This window comes from Aplidium turbinatum, chromosome 11 (genome assembly GCF_918807975.1).
Source record: "Aplidium turbinatum chromosome 11, kaAplTurb1.1, whole genome shotgun sequence".
NCBI classification, from domain to species: domain Eukaryota; kingdom Metazoa; phylum Chordata; class Ascidiacea; order Aplousobranchia; family Polyclinidae; genus Aplidium; species Aplidium turbinatum.
In genome coordinates, this window is record NC_137482.1 from 8,251,158 (window position 1) to 8,259,553 (window position 8,396).

Sequence of the window (8,396 nt, forward strand, 5' to 3'; positions counted from 1 at the left end):
AAACTTTGTCAAAAAAGAAATTTGTAAATTCTCCTGCGCTCATAGAAAATACGATTTGAAACTTCGATAAAACTTTTTACAAAAACCTGGTTTTAATTTGTAAAAATATCTCAAATACACAAAGTGTGCGTCAAAGAAAAAATATCGTGTGGCCATAAAATACACAAAAATCGATCTAAACGAGACAAAATTTGTCAAAATTTTCAAGGAAGCAAGCTCCTCAAACCTCCTCTCCAAGGATTTGCTTCTTTGGACTTTAAAGTTGACATTGTCCATTATATCTTTTTTTTTTTGAAACGCTGGTGTCTCCCATTTTTGTCTAAGTCTGCTTCTGACCAGTAGTTCTACCAGTGGCAGCAGTATCTCCATCTTCGCACTCGAAAGTTATTTCATTACTCTGGCATTCGTTCAAGGGCTCTTGTCTGTTCTATTTTGCACTGAAGCATTGTCTGCGACCAATTGACTTCACACAAGTCTTTGATGTGCTCTACCAGCAACAAAGAGTAGCCAAAATTAAGTTTTGAAATAGCTTTCACCTTAATAATAAAAGTTCTACACCAAGAATATAATCTTGGATGAAGATTAATGTTTTTCTCATTGAATGCAGTGGCTGAAATAGGTGGCAACTGTTATTGCTTTAGCTTTAATCTCAATTTGTTCAAGCAATCAAACTTTATATGAAAGCAACTGTAGTGATAATCGTGATTGACAGATAATGCTGTACTTGTAACCGCTCGAGTATCCCAATTACTTAAAATGGGAAACACTTTCCCCCGCTCATTCCCTTTATTCTCAAACCGATGTTGGATGGCTGCTTATCATTGTCGTCATATAGTAGGGTCAAAATAGGAAATATATGGGCTGACCCGAAAAAAATTGCAAGAAAACGTTTTATTGATTTTTCCTTTGGCTTAACCTCAATAGAACAACATATGAAAAGTTTTCCAAGATTTGAGCATCACAAAGTCTGAAATATGACGTCACAAAAAGTGGCCTATTGCAGGTAAAAAATCTCTTTGGACTGTCAATTGTGAACCAACATAGCTGTTTATCCATAATTTGTTGACAATGAATTCATAAAATAAGTGTCTAGTGTTGTTATTTTTCCATTATAATAGAAAATAGATAGATTTTGCTTGTGTTACAATTAATATTATGACGTCATTATTATGTCATGATGCCTGTAAGAGATAGCCGCCTCTAAGCAAGCAGTTTCACTGAGCGATTATTACTAGGGTGGACTGAAAAATTTTTTTTCCTAAAATATCCCCCTCCAAAAACCTGGCAAATGGCCTAAAACTGGTTTGGGGGTGTTGCCCGCTAAACTGGTCGAGCCCGGGGCCGATAAAGGTCACAGAAAGGTCAAATTTCAAAAAATTGCCGTAACTTGTGAACCAATTATGATAAAAAGGTGAAACTGGTCTTAAAAGATGCAGAAGGGCAAAGTTTCTATCTGTTGTAAGAGTAAAGTCTTATCTATCTTCTTCAGAAATAGAAATATTTCCAAAAAACTTCTTTTTAGAGGTCTGAGACACTAAAATATGGAACAAAACTTATAATTTAGTGAAGTTGAACAAGACAGGTAGCTACACTGTGCAAACGTGAAATTATATAATGCTATAGAAGATTAGCTATTAAGGAATGATCAACACAATGTACAATAGGCGTGAACATCCAGGTCAATCATCTGTTCTCTTCCTACCAATGATCGATATGTACCCCGGTGACAAAACATGTATTCTAGCCACACTTGACTTCACCTGTAAGTTTGCAACAAGACACAATATTCCACCTGTTATAACTTTTGATCAGCCATTATTTTGGAAGGCTTCTGAAATTGTTAACGAAGTTGAAGACTCAAGTCCACTAAAAGAAATTGTCTTGTTACTTGGTAGTTTCCATACACTCATGAATCTGTTGGGCGCCATCGGGACATTGATGGAGGGAAGTGGACTGAAGGAAGTCCTAGAAACAATCTATGGCGAGAATGCTGTGGTACACATGATGAAGGGAAAGGCTGTGCAGCGTGCGCTTCGAGGACAGCTCCTAGTAGACCATAGTGTCTCACCAACCAAATTGTCTCAGAGATTATTGAATGTGACCCAGAGTTTGAGATTTGCCTTCTTGAGATTTGCCATGTTGGGAATTGTCCGAGAACTTATCGAGGCCGATCGCACTGGATCATGGGAAATGCATCTCCATACCATATCCGACTCTCTGCCAGTATTTGCTGCCGCGGGTCACCCAAATTATCTGAAGTCAGCTTACCTATATCTCCAAACGATTATTGTCTTAGAGATTGAACACCTTGATGTGTTTCAGATGTTCATGCAAGGATACCATGTCATTCGGCGAAGTGACAAATTGTGGGCTGGACTAGGTTGCGACTTGGTGATCGAACAGACGCAAACGAGATCACTGAAAAGTACTGGGAGGCTTACACGAGGCAGTGGAATGACGGAACATCAGCGGACCATCTGGACGATGTCGTCTCCTGTATCATCTGCGTACTGTGCTATGCAAGAGTTTTGTGATATGAGATATACAAGCAGTGAACAGCCAAAGAGGAAACTTCAGCAAGAATTTCAAGGGACACAGTAGAACGGACTAAACTGGCTACTACACTCGAACTCTATAGCCCATTTAAAGATGAGATCACACTGCGCAATATCATTACTGGGATGAAATCTGGCGCTGACGTGAATGTACACAACCTTTTTGCTGTTGGTATGGAAATTGTTGCCAAAATGGATGGCTAGTTGATATTTTCGTATTCACATAGACGGAACACAAAGGTGAAAACATTGGCATCAGCGAAGGCAATCAAGATTGCAGATGAGCGATGGATAGAACCATCACTCCTGTTTCAAAGGTTTATGGATGCGTCGCAGTCTGGAGACCTAAGCTTGGATGAAGTGATGCAGTACGAACTCTGCCCATATTCATCATCTTTGTTTGAAGCTCAAAATCTATTACGCAAGCCAGGCAAACCTGCCCTGCTGGAAGCAATACGGAACTATGCCGCTTCTGTGGAAAGTGCTGTTTTTCGGACTGCATCAAAGACAGAGCACTACGTCCTAGATGGGGGTCCTCTCTTACATCGACTGAAATGGACAGAAGGATGCACATATAGTTCAATTGTGGATGATTACGTATCTTTCACAACTGGGTTGTATGGTAAAGCAACTGTCGTTTGCGATAGTTATGGAGGGCCCAGTACAAAGGATAACGCACACCAAAGACGGAAGACATCTGCTGCTAGAAAGTCAATGTGACCGAATCTACCAAATTTGTTGGGTGAAGCAAGACTTCCTGTCAAATGATACCAACAAGCAGTCACTCGTTGATATGATATCAACTTGACTAAAATAGTGTGACTGTTATGTTGTGAAAGCAGAAGGGGATGCAGATGTAGACATAGTACGAGCAACGGCGGATTCATCTAAACTGAGAAACACCACGCTCATTGGAGAGGATACAGATCTCCTTATTCTGCTTCTCTACTATGGTGATGTAGACTGTAAAGATCTGCACTTCCGATCAGACAATGGGAAGCCAACTATCCACAACATCAGAGTTCTGAAAGATTTACTTTGGGATTTGGTCTGCACTGACCTGTTGTTTGTTCATGCATTTACAGAATGTGATACATCTTCCAGAATCTTTGGTGTTGGAAAAAAATCAGTGTTTCAAAAATTTATCAAGGGAGACTCTGTATTGCGATCATGCTCAAATGTTTTTTGTGCACTACACTCTGAACAAGGTGTAGAAAGTGCTGAATGTAAGGCTTTAGTATCACTATTTAATGGGACAACATCTGACTCGCTCGCATTATTACGTGATGGCTATCTTTGCAAAAAAGTTGTGACATCAGGCACATTTGTTACGCCTGAGCAGTTGCCGCCAACAGAATATGCATTGAAGTACCATTCATTACGCTGCCACTTGCAAGTGATGGCATGGATGGGCCTAAGTACTCACATGGACGCTGAAAAATGGGCTTGGAAAATTCAAGGGGATAAGCTATTACCAGTGATGAAGGACAAAAACCCTACTCCTGAGGCTCTACTAAAAATGGTTAACTGTAATTGTTCAACTGGGTGCAATACACTCAGGTGCGATTGTAAGAAGTATAAACTTGAGTGTACAAGGGCATGTGGTCCTTGCCAGGACGACAACTGTGCAAATATTAACAATGCACCCATTCTAAAAGATACTGATGACTGATTTATAACTCACACCTGATAAAACAGTTTCGTGAATTCTGGTATATCAAAGTCTTTTTTGAACGTATTTAGTGATAGAAAAGTGTGAATAAACAACATATGAATGAAGACATTGGCATATTGATGTCATCAGAGATGAGGCAAACTGATTAAGTTTTCTGTAAGTCAATCTTTCGCACACGTATTTTTTTACTATATCTCCAAATACTTTAAATTTGTATATATTCGTGTAGCCTAAATAGGTGAAAACGTCATGATGATGTAATAGATGACGTCAAAAGTGAACGTTAGAGTACTGTGTTAACCAGGGGTTCCTAACCTGGAGGCCATGAGCCTATTTCAAGGGGGCCTTAGAAACATTTGAAAAATAATAATTTTTTTAATTTATTATCTCTAAGTCCACTCCAACACTACATAACAAAAAAAATTAATTAAAATTTAATAAAAATACTAGTACATTTTGCCCAAATCTGTGGGTTTTCAACAAGGATATTCAATATGACATGCGGCCTGCTCTTTCCACCGCCAAACCAGAAATTAAGACAATGCCACAGCAAAAACAAGCTCAACCATCACATTAACTGCATATGTAATAACTAATTAATGTATTATCATGTTTATTGTGTGTTGTATTTATATCATTTTATCATTCTAAGTACCGGTTTCTGTATAAACAAGTTTTTTAATTAAAATGACGTTTCTTAATTTTTTCAAAAGGTTGATAAAATAGAGGGGCCATTGATTTTTCAAAATTTTCAAAAGGGGCCACGGTGTAAAAAAGGTTGGGAACCTCTGGTGTTAACTGTTAAGATTACTGGGGTAATGCAGTTTATAGTTAAATTTGCCATTTTTATTGGTTAAGAATCAGTGTTTTTTTGGATTTGGTACCTATATACGAGTATTTCGGTAAAATGGCGGCCATCTTGAATTACGTAATATTTAGACCCTTTGTGACGCTCGAATTTTGGAAAACTTTTGATATGTTGTTCTCTGAACCGAAAACTATTGGAAAACACCAAAAAACGTTTTCTTGCAATTTTTTTCGGGTTGGTCAGCATATTGACCCTACTAATATGCGTTTTTCCAGCTAGTAAAATACGCATATTTTACGTTGATTCGACGTCTGCATGCTTTGAATCTAACGGAGTTGACGCAAAGCCACAAACCAAGTATGGTTTATCAACTGCCAAGAGGCATGTAAATAAAATCTTAAGTGTTAAGAAATCTTATAAAGCGTATATTTACAAGTTTTTAAAATACTGGTACCCTTCTCATCCAGCACATTTTTAGACCTGCGTTACCGAGCGTTTCCAAGTGGAAGCATCCATTGTTATTCATCCACTACACTGAATCAGTTACTGATGATTTAAACAAGACTAACAGTGTTGAGAGCATTCATTCAACGTGAAGCAACATTGTCACGTGAAAAGAACCGAGAAGATGCGTTGACTGATGACAAGAATGCACCAAATGCCTTCACTTGTCACTACTGTCTCAATTTAATTAACTTTCATTCCAAGCATATCGAGAGCAATTGTACGGTACTCACAAAAGCCTGTAAACGTTTTAGGGAACTGAAGACCACTTCACATTATTGAAGATTCTCGAACAAGATTATATTATTAAGATCTCAATCCACCAGCCAAGTGCGTGCGTATTATTCCGCAAAACTACTTTCTGCTTGCGTTTAATTTAAGGATTTTTATTTATTTAAAAGTTGATATTTTTCATGGCTACTTGTTCAAAAACTAAACAAGTTTTTGTTTATTAAATATCACGTTTCCACAAGCGGCACTTGTTCGGCTCTCGGGGTGTGCGTTTGAGCAACGCATTTCAGAACTGTTCTTTATTCAGCGTTACATAGAATATGAAATAATTCTCAGACAACATTTCAGTAATCGGAGGCTTCACTCTGCCAATCTTGATAGCCGGCCCGGCGTCAAAGGTTCAAAGCCTCTACAAGTACCGTATGCGAAACTACCAGGAATAACCTATCAAAGGCTTTGTTAATCCGCTTGATCAACGCATTTCAGGACTGTTCTTTATTCAGTGTTACATAAAATATGAAATAATTCTCAGACAACATTTCGGTATTCGGAAGCTTCACTCTGCCAATCTCGATAACCTGCCCGCGTCAAAGGTTCAAAGCCTCTACAAGTATACCGCATGCGAAACTACCAGGAATAACCCATCAAAGGCTTTGTTAATCCGAGGTTAAAGATTCAAAACCAACTAATCATTTCGTTGAAAAGATATAAAAAAGATCAAGTTAAACAAGACCAAAACAACAACATGGAATAGGCTATTAATACCAGGAAGCAGTTAGATGAACATTTCAAGCAAAATTGATTATTTACATCATTTCAACATCAACATTTTGCATTGTTACATGCCTTGAAAAGCCCAAAAAACATGTTAGTTTTTCATTAAGAATGGATTTTTTAGCCTGCAATAAAGAAGTTAAATGCAGTTGAGGTTACACCGATTTTACGATCTGACGTATTTTCTAATCAAAAAATTTTATGGCATCTTTCATGTGGATTCTTCACATCACATAAAAAAGTTTCAGCTGAATATAATATTGAACACAAAAAAACATCATACATTGTTTGCACATTCCAAAATCATAAAAAAAAGTCAAAGGTTTCTGTTTCAACACTGTCTTGTCCGACTAATATCGATGTAAGTAACAAAAGGTTGATTGAAAGGGCAACAAGGCATGTTCTGTAAGAAAGTTTAATTTTCTGTGGTGATCCTTTATGAGGTTCAAGTAATTGTTTATTAGTCTGCTTGTCAAGTTTGTTTTTGGTTCAAGTGATTTATCATAAAAAAGAGTTACCTAGATTCCAGCAGGTCTACTTAAAACTAAAACGCAGATTCTTATTTACGGAGAATAGTTTCAACTGGAAGAAAAAGTGTTGTTAATGGCATTTTCTTTCAACGGTTTAGGAGTAAAAAGTTGTAGGCTAGCTGTCGTTTAATGTGTGCTGTCTCATCTCGATGTGTTTTGTTTCACAGCCGAGTTCTTCTGCCATTGAGCAAGAAACAACAAATTTGACTTTTGTTGGAAAGCTCACTGCATTTTGACGTTGTTTCTACGTTTCTCATCTTGAAAATACGCCAAAATAAATTAAGTCATGATGTTACTGTGCTTATTTTAATATCTTAAAGTTTACATTACTAGTTTGTTAAGTGGTGAGCGAATGCTGATTGCTGAAGAGATTGCGCATAAAGACAAAAAAAGCACTTTTGTTACAATGAAAGAGCTGTTCCCGTCACTACAGTACACAATTCATGTTACCTTGTATTTGTAATATACCTATTTCGTTGTTAGATTAAAGTTTTTTAATGCGCCCTCCCAAATTTTTTTCGTTAATACAATAGAACGAAATACATACAGCATTTATGAGTACCGTACACTTTCGATAGCGGTGGGATGGCGCAACGGATAAGGCGTTGGCTTTCCAATTATGCAAACCTGGTTCGACTCCCGGCTTCAGCTGGTTGTTGAAAAAAACACCGCTCCCCTCTACCCAGGGTGTAATAAATTGGGTGATGGGCGTAGTTGGTGAAGTAAAGGCGGACGAGAGAAAGGAACTAGCCACCCTAGTGCCGAAGGCTTAGTACAATGAGAACCTTATCTTCTCATACCCGACACTTGAATCAAGTATTGGACCCCCTATACCTTTTTACACTTCCGAAAAGGTGATCATTCCAAGGATAAACGTTCATCTATTCTATAGATTAGTTAAGTTATCATTTATTTCATTCCGTTTTATAAAAACTAAAGTAACATACTGGTTTTTAGAAAAAGTAACTTTATTCACGGTGTATTGGCATGGTCTGACAAATTTAAACCTACGCATCATTGTATTTTGTTGAAATCGCTTCCCCAAAACAACTTGCTGGGTCCGCCCCTGTCTAAAAACCCGCATGCTTGTCCCCGAACAAGGAAAAACGAGTTGTATTCAAGTGTTCTGCCAGTGTCGTCTATGAGATTTTCCATTTAGAAGCAAACAGTTGGAACAAAATCAACATTTCAGAAAAGACTTAAAAAATATTTCCTGAAACAGAGAAGGTGGTATCAGATGGCTTGCTTCCCATCCGATCTGGACAATGGAAAGCTGTTCGGAAGAACAGCCACAGTATCCTACATAAAATTAACGTTCT